General features: G+C 40.6%; 1 pseudogene; it reads left to right on the top strand.

Annotated features, from left to right (window-relative positions):
* Window positions 1–201: 201 nt before the first annotated feature.
* Window positions 202–1,020, top strand: LOC146830880 (uncharacterized; annotated as a pseudogene).
* Window positions 1,021–12,357: the final 11,337 nt, after the last annotated feature.

The following is a 12,357-nucleotide window of genomic DNA, read 5'->3' as shown; positions in this document are numbered from 1 at the left end:
CCAGCTGTGCTGCTGACATTTCTTTCACTTAGCGTGATGTTTCAGAATACTGTCTAACGTATTTCATTATGCTTGGCTCGCGCGGAATTTCTTTCTTACCTCATCATGATTAGCTGTCGCTGGAGACCGTATGTTTCCTGTTTGTTACTCGCTCTGTGATTGGTGGGCGTAGCGGTGCTGCATGCCGGCTGCTCAAGAATAATGGCGGAGGTCGGCCGGAGGTTGTTGTGGGTCCTGGTGCCATGGAACCAAGTTGTCTGCATAAAGGGGGTCTGGGAACACCACAGGGGAGTATTAGGGTTGAAGAAGGTGCCGCCCGGGAACTGGGGAGGAGTCTTATGCAAAGACCAGTCAGTGGCCAAAGAGGTAGGGCAGGAGGAGAATTTTTTATTGGGGTTGCTAAGAGAATTTCAAGAGCTGCAGTCTGGGGCTGCCAACCGGAAAAAAGATCACTCTTCATCTAGTCGGGATGTGAAGTCATTAGGGCAGGCAACAGGCTATATGGGAGATTGGGTTGAGTGAGCGGCTCGTAAGCACCAGCAAGTGATACTGAGCCTTAAAGTAGGGGGAAGTGGCTCAAGACTTTGGAAAGGGCAGGAGGGAGTCATTGGTCATAAGTTAGATGCACTGAGGGTACTCTATTTGCAACTTCTTAGTCGTGCTGCCTCAGCTGATCACTGGCCTTTGTCATCCTCCCTTCCAAGCTTCAGCACAGCCAGAATGAACAGCGTGATCAGCAACTCCACAGAGACAGTTGTGGGCGCTGCTGTCCACCCAACACACCACGGGTTCCTGACAGTTGCTTTCTGGGAGTGTACCATTGCGTCCTTCATGAGATACGGGCTTTCAGAAAGCACCAGGGGGCGGCTCTCTGCTGTCGGCCACCAGAACTCTTTCACCAGGGTCTACTCTACAGCTAACAGAGCTGGAAGGAACAATGGCCCCCTGAAGCTCCGGGCTTCGGTATCTGGGAGCGCTACGAGGAAGCATGGGGTTGCCTGGTGTCTCCTGGGTGTCTGAGAGCTGGGTCTGGGTGCTGGATGGTCTAAATTTACTCTATTTTTTCTCGGGGTTTGTCCCTATGCGCTTTACCTCATCTGCTCTTTCCGCCTCGGCATCTTTACTCTCGGCCACACCCTTTGCTTTACCCTGCTCTCCTGTGGACATCGCTCTCTTCTATGCACTTCTCCCTTCTCACTCTTTGCCTCACCCTCCTTTCTCCCTGCCCCATCCGCCTCTGTCATAGCTGTGGCTTCCTCTTTGTCTCTGACCCACCCTCATTTTTCCCTCATCTCACCCTCCTTTTATGCTCCACCTTGTCATCCTCTGAAAGTGCATCATGCATCAACCTCCTACAGAGCTGCACTCCTTCTCTCTGCGTCACCTTCTCCTCTCCACCTCACCGTTGGCTCTCAGAGCTTCACAAGTGGCGTAATGAAACTAGAGGGGGCACCTTTGTAAAGTACAAGAGCGCCTCCACCCCTGCACTCAGTCAAGAGCTCTCAGGCCACGGGCCCGTCGCCCGTGTACAGTGCTGGAGGGGTCCCCATGGAGCTCGGCCCCACCCCACCTCGGAGGCTGAGGGGGGCTAATGTTACACCTCTGAGTCACACCATCTTATATCTTCTTCTCACCCTCCTCTCTCCCCACCTCACCCTCTTCTGACCCCACCTCACCTCCTCTCTCCCCACCTCACCCACTCTCACCCCACCTCATCCTCCTCTCTCCCCACCTCACCCTCCTCTCTCCAAACTTCACCTGCCTCTCTCCCTACCACGGCTCCCTCTCTCTGCTGCACCCTCATCTTTCTCTTGCTTCATCCTCCTTTCTTCACCTCGCCATTCTCTCACTGTGTGTCAACCTCCTTTCTCTAAACCTCACTCTTGCCCACTCTTTCCATCTCACCCCTGACTCCCCACATTACCCTCTTCTCTTAGCCTCACTTCACTGATGCTGCAAATGGGGTACTGTTTTTGTGTATGTAAAGGAAAAATTGGAACCTTATAAGTGTTTAGCTATGCAACAGCTGATTTTGTTGCACCAAGGATATTGTGCTGGATAACTAAACACTTATAATGTCCCAAAGGTGAGACCTATTGGCTATGCCAATGCTTGTTTTACTTACTACACAGAACTCGTCATTTAATTGAACACTTTACAGAGGCCATACTTGGCATACAAGAGTCACTCGAAATACCAGCAGGAGACTAGCTCCAACAGAAGATATTTCCTTTGAGAAATGTTATTCCAAAACCAGCCTCTTAAGAACAAAAAATACATGAAAATGCGTAACGAGAAACGTCCGTGAGATTAAGCAAAATATGCATGGTACGAAAAAGACGAATTGTGCAGGATTTTGCTTGATAATCAAAATTTCAACCCAGCCTACAATGTACTTACGTTGTTGCAATGAACTGCAGTTTAACAAAAACAGTTGAAAAAACGATTACAATAATCAATTGTTTTAGGAGATGGATGTCTGTCAATCACAGTGACATGTGTCGAGTTTTAACAGCAATGGGCGCTACATAACATATTGCTTTATTTTAAAAGCCTATAATCTTTCTAAATACTGATCATAATTGCGGTTTGTATTTCAATAATTGCAGAGCTGTGTCCATGGAGCCCCTGTGCTGCTTAGCGTCTGCTTATTATTACTTTGCTATTGTTTTTTTCCTGCCATAACATGCAGGAAGAAACGCTCCAATTACACGGTGCATTAAAGCGACAAGGGCACAGCAGCATTTCAATCAAGACACTCGAAAGATGGCCGAATGAACATCCGAGAGACAGTGTAAGTGAAACAGAGGCATTCGTGTTTACAGAACTGTGTATTCCGTGCCCGGTCCAACACAAAAAGGATCACTGCCCCATTATTAAATAATGATGCCACGTTTTGATGGGGATTTAACCATCTGGAGTGCTTCTATAAACCTTTGTTAAACTGAAACGCATACTTCCGTTTCCCACAAAGGAAGAACAGTTTGCAGCCCTTGTACTGTTTAGCATTCAGCTGGAGTGTGTATACATGGACTCAAGCCAAGATCTGCGATTCCATCCTTTCACATCTGTTCAGAATAGGTACAGTATGTTCAATATAATATAGATGAGCTGTCTTCGGTTTTCGATCTAAAATGGTGCCTCCGACTTGCCGTAGTCTCTCTATTGTATTAGCATCAGGACATTTTTTATCTTTTTCAATATGCTTCCCATGCACAACTGTGGCAGGGAAAAACCAAGAGAAACACTGGGCCTGATGTAATAAATAGATAATTGAAAACCTATTTATTGAGTTGACTAGATGTACAGATTCCAATGCAGACATAAAAACACAAACCGCCCAGTAAAAGGCAGCTGGAACATTTGGAAAATACTGGAAATGCAGACCCAGTGGCTGCATGTAGCTAAGGATGAAGAGAGAGAGTCCCTGACAGCCATGAGAATTCTTTGTTGAAGGAACTCATAAACTGCAGAGATTAAATCAGCAGATTAGAAAATGAAGCGAAAATATAAAAAGGGAAAGCGTACCTCTTGCGTTGGTTTGAAATGCAAGATGTGTAGTTCCAGTACATACATTGCATAGATTAACTCTGATGTCTTCTTAGTCCCTTGCATAATGATCTCCACATACACATGGGGCGCTTTTTAAAGGTAAAGACACATATGCGTAAATCTACACATGTAAGTTTACGCATGCTTTTGAGTACTTGGCTACCTGTGGATATTCACCATTTATTACTGTAAAGTTAATAAAAAGTGTAAACTTACATGTCTCCACCCATTAATTCAGAGCATGGAGCCTAATTTATTAATCTAAAATTACTACTTGCAATTTTTGACACATAGACGGAGGAAGTTAAAGCAAAATATTTGTTTTTAATCTACAATAAAATAATGGAAGGCTACAGCATGATTACTACATTTTTAATTATTATTTTTTTAAAATATTTTTTTTATTATCCATGACAGTTCATTTAAATTAATACATCACATAGACATTTTGGCAGTGAAAAGTAACATTGATTAAAAGGATACAAAACTTAATTACTAAATAAATCCCTTATTTCCAAATTCAACCATTCTCTAAGAAATTTGTTAACGCTCCCCAAATTAATAGACCAATACGTTTTTTCCGGGCTCCCCTCAATGCATACAAATTCCACTCAATTTCATAAATACGATAGAGCTTGGATCTCCAAATTTCAAAAGTAGGAGCATCAGAGGATAACCATTCTGAAGCAATACATAATCGTTCCACAGTCATTGCAAGAAATAAAAAATACTTATGATCTACTAAATGTCTATCTGTTTTTTGACCAATTGCCAGTAACATAAGTGTAGGCGAAATTTTGAAAGGACATGCCAGTAGCATCGACACAAATGATTCAATTCTCTTAAAAAAATGAGAAAGTTTTATACAGTAGAAAAAAATATGCGCCATTTCAGCTTCTGAATCCCCACATCGAAAACATTTCCCATCATATTTGTTTCCCCAATTTGCCATACGTTTAGGAGTATAATATAGCCTAAAAAGCGTCTTATAGACTTGAGCTTTTAGGTTAGCGGCAAGACAGATCTCTTTTGACAATATTAAAGATTCAGATATATCAATTTGAGGGTCTCCCAAATGTTTTATCCAATACTGATTATATTTTTGAATATCATCATGTCTATATTCCATCAAAGCCTGATAAAGTGGAGCAATCCTTTTTTGAAGACGAATCCCTTCTAATATATTATTAGAAGATGCCGCAATCTGATTTTTAAAACAAAAATCTCGAATTTGAAGATACTTAAAGAATGAGGATTGAGATAGCTGATATTTCTCTACCAATTCAGCATATGTTAAAAATATTGCTTTATTATCGTATAAATCCCCAATTTTGGAGATCCCTTTTTTGACCCAGATTTTTGCGTTATTGTCCCAGAAAACTGAGGGAAGTACTTTATCCGCGTCGAAAGGTGTGTAATACGAAATTCTACCAAAATTGATCAATTTCTTAATATTTCTCCATACTCTAAACGGTGAGGACAATACCTTAAAGCGAGTGTGCTTGTAATAGTGACCCTCCAATTCCTTTAATAAACACCCTTTAGCATGCTCTCCCAGCATTAAAAAAAAAATAGAAGGAGCTTCCGCGTCATTTTTCGGGGGGGTCACCTATCAAAATATAACTAATTTTCTGCAAAAAGCAAACATAATAGTAACTTAAAAAATCAGGCAAGCTTCGTCCACCTCTTTCTTCTGGTAATGTTAACCATTTCATACCTCTTCGAACTTTACCCGGAGCCCAGAAGAATTTTCCACAAATAATTTGTAATTGCTGTAATTGTTTGTGAGAAAATTCAAGTGGAATACTACGAAATAGATATAGAATCTTGGCGAGAACACTCATCTTAATGATATTTCCTCTACCTATTATTGATAGTTGAAGTCGACTCCATCTATCTAACGATTGTCTGATTTGAAGTATGATCTCTTTCCAATTACTGTCAATTATCTCTGACATTTGAGTTCTGATTTTAATGCCTAATTAAGTAACCTCTTCTGTTACACGAGATTCGTAGAACTGTATGCTTTTTGTACATAATATTTGGGTTTTTTCAGAATTTAGTTTATACCCTGATATAGCTCCAAAAGTTCTGGCTAAAAATTCGATCTCGACTATTGCTTCCCTAGGATCAGTTGTCGTTATTGCGATGTCGTCTGCATATGCAAATACAGAATGAGAGACACCTGAAGCTACAAACGGTTTAATATGAAGCGAATTTTGTAGACTAATGATAAAAGGATGAATATACAGCGCAAAAAGCAAAGGTGAACAAGGGCACCCTTGTCGTGTCCCTCTAGTGATGTTAATCTTATCGGATTTAAGGCCCATAGCAGTGATTCTCGCATTAGGAGTTTTATATAGAACTTGAATTGCAGTTAAAAAAGCTTTCCCAAATCCCATTCTTCTCATCACTTCCCATAAATAATCCAAGTCTACACGGTCAAAAGCTTTTTCCGCGTTGAGCAGTATCAATGCCAAGTCCCTCTTTTCCACTTCTGCAATATCAAATAAGGTTATAACCTTATTGATATGAGAGACCGTTCCTCTTTTAGGTATAAAACCGTGCTGAGTAGTTGTTACTAATGACGAAATGACTTTGGATAAACGGTTCGAGATCATTTTAGAATAAAGCTTACTGTCACAGTTAAGCAAAGATATTGGTCGATAAGAGCCAGGTAGCTCTGGTGGTTTCCCCTTTTTACTGAACACGACTATTGATGCTTCATTCCATGTATTTGGGGCAGTTCCAGTTTGTGCCATCCTGAATGTTTCTAGCATCACAAACCTCAATAACTTAAAAAAGCATTTATAAACTTCCCCCGGAATGCAATCTGGGCCAGCAGCTTTACCATTCGGAATGCTCTTAACAGCAATCTCTAGTTCTGCCATAGTAAAGGGGCTATCCAGAACTTCTGCCTCTATTTTAGTTAGTTGATTTAATATACAGGCATCCGGAATTTGAACTACAGTAGACTTTGACTGCTGAGTATAAAGTTCAGAATAAAATTGTTGAAAAATATCTAATATAGCCGTTGGTGATTCTCGTGCTATCCCGGATTGATCCTGTAATTTAGAAATCAGTCGAGAGGTTACTTTCATTTTTAATCTTAACGCTAATGAGCGACCTATGGATTCACCATATTCATGAATATGTCTTTTGTTTACTAAATATTTCCGAGCAATCTCTTCCGCCCAGACCCCGGTTATAGTCGCCTTGCATTGTGCAATTTTTGCTTCTACTATAGTAATCTGTGATACATTGTCCGGTATCTTTATTGCTTTAGCGAGATCTACTTCTGCAACCTTTAGTGATTCATAAAACTCCCCCATTTGAGACCGTAATTTATTTTGATCATATAAACCAAAATTTATAGCTTCTCCTCTAAAACAGGCCTTGAAGGTGTCCCAAAGTATTGAGATGTGAGCGGTACCTAAATTAATTTTAAAGAATTCTGTCATCCATTCCATCATATGAATTCTATATTGTTCGTCTAAGCACAGCTTCCTATCAAATGAAAAGCTCCTTATGTTTCTAAAGTCCCTTAAAATAAAACATTCAAGTAATATAGGAGAATGATCCGAAGTAACTCTGGGGAAGGTTTGTATCTTAGTCTGATGTTGTATAATTGAAGACGTGAAAAAATAATCTAGCCGGACAAGTTTCTTATGGGGTGCAGAATAAAAAGTATATCCCGGGAGAGTAGAATACCATTTACTTCATATATCAATCAAACCGTGATCAATTACTAAATCATATAAGGCCTTAAATACTCGTGGTTTACGTCCATTATAATGTTCTAGACCGGCCATTAACTCACAGGTATTCAGATTAATATTGAGATCTCCACATAAAATTAGCGGAGTTTTCCAGTCGGCAAGTTCAATATTAAATTGCTGCAAAACTTCGGCCTCATCTAAATTGGAACCATATATTGTACAAATGGTGAAAGCCATTCCAGATACTGTAATTTCTGATATAGCCCACCTACCCCATTTATCCGCTAATTTACGGCCCACCGTGCAGTATCCAGTTCTAGAAAGGATCATAACACCTCTAGTATTGTTAGTTTGTTGAGAAGCAACAATCAGCATATAGCCCAGGTCTGCTATAAGTATCCTTTTATCCCAAGATAAGTGAGTGTCTTGTAGACATACAATATCAGGTCGAATATATCGTATTTCTGCAGCTATTCTCCGCCTTTTATTACTGCAATTAAGTCCCGAGACGTTGAATGAGCAGATCTTGATACTACGTATCATACAGACTTTTTCTTCAAAATCAAAAGACAATCATTGACACTACTTAACCAGTAGTTGAACAGATTTACAAACTGAATATCAACAAATGAAACAGAAGTAACCTTTTCATCGCCATCTCTCTCCCATGTAACTGTCATGAATTTTTTTTTTACATTACTCCCCAACCCATCCCAAACCTTGCACCCTACCCAATGGCTCTTGCCCCTCCCGAACCCCTGACCACCCCCAACCTCTGCAAGAGCCCACCCTCCCTTCCCTTAAATCGGGCTTTAGGACACAGTCCTATAGATGGATGTGAGCGTGATCCCATCGCTGCTGACCCCCACGGCAAACCAAAAAAAAAACACTACAGAGCCCTTTCCTGCCTTGTAAACCCTATAGTTATCTAATCTAATCAATAATCTGTGATCCTAGACAGTTCATACATGAATAAATAATAATGATTTAGTACAGTTACCCTAATATTAGGCATTCGGTTCAGCAGGAGTCACAAAAATTTGCAATAATTATATAATATAAAAAATTAAGGATCCTTCAATAGTTGTAAATATTCCTTAGCTGAAATTACATTAGTAAAGAATCTTGATTTATCCTTATGTATCACTTTGAGTTTAGCAGGGTTCATAACATATGCCTGGGCGCCCTTTTTTTTTAATAAGTCCACTAACTGTCGCAACTGCCACCGAACGTCCATTGTATGCCTTGAATAATCCGGTGTAGAGAAGAAAGTAAATCCATCAGCCATTGATTGAGTATTTGGCCGAGTTTGCAAAAAAATATCTTCTCTAGCTCGAAAGCTGTTAAAAGCGACAAGAAGTGGCCTGGGTCTAGGGGGATTCTGACCAGGGCGTGATTGAATCTTAAAAGGGAACCTCTGAGCCCTTTCAATTTCCCGCTCCCAATCCCATTTATTCAATTTTGGGAACGCCTTCTGAAAAAGATCTATTACAAATTTCCGTGGATCCTGCCCTTCATTACCCTCCGGAACTTGCATTAATCTCAAATTATTCCGACGAGAGCGATTTTCCATCTCGGCCAATTTCCACAATACATCCTCTTTATTACTGTTCAAAGTCTCCGTGACCGATTTTTGTTTAATCAGTTCATCTTCAATATTAGAAATCCTAGTTTCAGCTTCCGTGAAGCGTTCTCCAAAATCTGACTGTGCTTTCACCAGCCTTCTTATCGAACCTTGTAATTTGCGACATGAGTTTTGAATTTTTTGGCTTTCTAATGCCGTTTTATCCATATGACTCAGAATTGTCTGATAGATTGTAGCAAGTGTGATATCTCCGGCTTGTACATCTTGAGCATTTGGAGTATCAGTAACTCCCTCTGTCATAGATGCCTCGGTGGCATCTCTAACCGTAATTGGAGTATCCTCCTCCTCATACTCGCCACTGACATTCACTTCGTCCTCATCAGACTCAAATTCGCGTTCAAAAGTCATTTGTTTTGAGTACTGCGTGGCCAGCTCCTCAGAGGAGGAGATTGAGTTCTCTGAGACCGAGTAAAAATCCCCGGACTCAAGTTCAGAGGAAGCAGCTGGAATTATCGTTTCAGTAATTTTTTCCCCCTCAGAAGATATGAGCCGAGTACTATCCTTCCACCCTAATCTGACACGAGATGGAGTTGCTAAATTGTTACTCTCTCTTAAGCCCTCGGTTATCTCATTAACGACAGCTGAAGCTTCACTCCGAGGCGTTGCCAAACTAGATTCTGCTTGAGACTCGTTTAATTCCATATCCTTACGTTTTTTTGTTCAGCAGTTAAGAACAGAGTAGCTATAGCCTGTTTGGATTTTGCCACAGCCCCGGATTTTGAACTTGCCGTAAGGTCCTTCTCACCTGCCTTGGAAGGCTGTAAGTCCGTGGAGGGTCCCGATTTGAATTCTTGCATGCGAGCTTTCCGTGTATGTTTCGGGGCCATCGCAGCTCTCCTCCGGCCGTCTGCTCAGTATTCCCTGGCCGAACACCACGCCGTCAACTCGCAGCACCTGTGTGGGCGTTACCGCTCGGCCCAATACTCCGGAGTTATCTGCGATGCAGTGAAGGAACTACAGCCGGTCGACCAGTCAGCACTGTTAGCGTTGCTGTGGATATCCGAAACCGGGACCGTGTCCGTTGTTCAAAAGCCTCTCGGAAAACAGCCTCATAACATTTGACGAGAGGTACACAAACCGGGGGCCGGCTTTTCTCCGAGTGTCAGGTATAGGGTAACAAGGCCGTTTACAGTTGAGCCGACACGACCGATCGTGTAGGCGCCATCTTAGCCCCTCCCCAACTCGACAACCTTTGTTTTAATGCCTACATTTTTAATTAAATATTTAATTAATTTTAATATGTTAAATGCTAATTATTTTTCTTTATATCGAAATAAACAAAAAAATCCCACCCAAAGCATAAAATTAATATGTATAAATTATCGAGCTTAGAGTTGAATTAATGTTTACATTTAGAAATGTTACTAACATATTTTACAATAAATTAATATTCAAGTTATATTTATATACAATTTCCTAACATTAAATAAGGTTTATATATATTTTTAAAAAGTTAAAATAAGTTAAATTAATTTAACATTAGTTCCTATGGACTTTCATTTATATTCCTTCTCACCATTATTTTCTGTGGGAGGGTGTTGCAATACCAGTGGTTGGCCAGGTGTGGTGCTGGACTCACTCCAGATCTGTGCTTTAGTACATTTACATTGCCGTTTATGACTAGCAATGGGTTTACTTTCTTGTGAATGCGAGCATGTCCCTTCCTAAAACCATCCCTATCCCTCCTTTAACCCCTCTTTACTCCTCTCTAACACCCCCCAGATATTCAAAATGTTCCCCCCTTTAAAAAGTTAAAGCCACTCTCTCCTGTGTCTCCGACATTTGTTATTAAAACGTGTAACTACATGAGTGGATATCTCCGCACTCAGGGTGGAGAACACAGCAAATACAAGATAGTAGAGGCATAGGCATAAATCTCCGCATGTAGGTTTGTGAAAAGCATATTATAGTGCATTAGTAGCTTTATTGCAATACTAATAAACTGGCTACAAAACACAGTTTGTGGATAGGCCGTGGATAGGCCGTACAATGTGCACACAGTGTAATTAGATGGATGAGTCGCTTAGTTGAGCATTCCAAATTGTCAATTTTGTGATATAGCAGGATGGTGAAGTAGCATTGAAAAATTAGAGAGGAGATTTAAGAAAATGCAAAGCTGGGAAGGATGTGAGTCCTTCCTAAGTAATATGTCCAACAGCACACAAACTGAATTAATAAACCTGAGTTCAACCCTTGCAATTATGGATTAATTTATGGCATACTGTGTAAAGTATTCAGTAATAGCAAAACAATTTCAAGGTCAAAACATGACCCAATAAAAATCCTACAGCCAATTTTTAAAAGTACGAAAAGAATTCATAAAGGCAATAACATGAAAACATCTAAAATGCAATACAGGGAACCAGAAATATGATTGTTTTAAGGCAAAAAGTGCCAGGAAAAAATAAAGCACCAGTCAGACATCTCTGTTTGTGCTTGAATGGAACATATGACCCTTCAGTGCAACTAATGGTGCAACTTTGATACCTTAAATTGTTGATGAATACAAATCTCCCTTAGAATTATATTTGACTTGTTCCATATATTCACAACTGTTTAAAACAATTGTTAACTTTTTGCTTTGCGCCACTTCTCCCACTCTACTCCTTTTCACTTGTCACTAATGCTGTTCACACAACTACATGAGCACTGTCGTGCACAAGCTCCTATGGGTTACACCCTCATTCAATGTTTATAGTGTTGATATTATTCTCCTTTTTTGTTTCATCCTTTTTTCCTGACCCTTCTTTTGCTTTACAAAAACAAGTGTGGTTTTTTAAAATAATGTAGTCGTTATTATCTCCCTGATTCCATTTGAATGCAATTCATATGCATGGAAAATTGTCCTTAAGTATTACCTGCTAAGACATTGTTGTTACATACAAGACAATAAGACTTCTAGCTTCAGACTCATTCCTTTTTTTTGGAGGTCAAAATTGTTTAGCAGGGCAAGCCTGAAAATTGTACATGACAAAGTCCTCACGAAGTTGTATCCTATGCTGTGAGGTTGTTGTTGACTCCCTGGAGTACTTAGAAATCCTAAAATAGTCTAAGTCACAATTTGTCAGATTTTCTGGGGCCAGCACTCACTCCAGCAGAAGCCACCAGCAAGGTCTAGTCTGCGTCCAGTTTTTACTTGTCAGCTGGGCACTCCAGGTAATGGGCTACTTGCAGGTTGTTGTGTCCCTATAGCTCAGCTGAAGGTCAGCCAATTGACCCCTAGACTACACTCAGTCATGGGTACAACTGGGAACATGCCCCACACCTCAGGTCTGCACACAGGTCACAGACAAGCAAGTTAAGCCTTCTTTTGCAGATCCAGAAATTGTTCTAATGAGCTGTGTGTTAGGTACCTCTTTTGTAGGATTCACTAGCCAGTGAGTGGGGTGACTCCTGAATACTCCCAAATGAATGAAAAAACAGTCCCAGGGGCACTGCTTC

This window comes from Triturus cristatus, chromosome 5_1, assembly GCF_964204655.1.
Source record: "Triturus cristatus chromosome 5_1, aTriCri1.1, whole genome shotgun sequence".
Lineage (NCBI taxonomy): Eukaryota > Metazoa > Chordata > Amphibia > Caudata > Salamandridae > Triturus > Triturus cristatus.
This window is presented reverse-complemented; position numbering and strand designations above follow the sequence as displayed.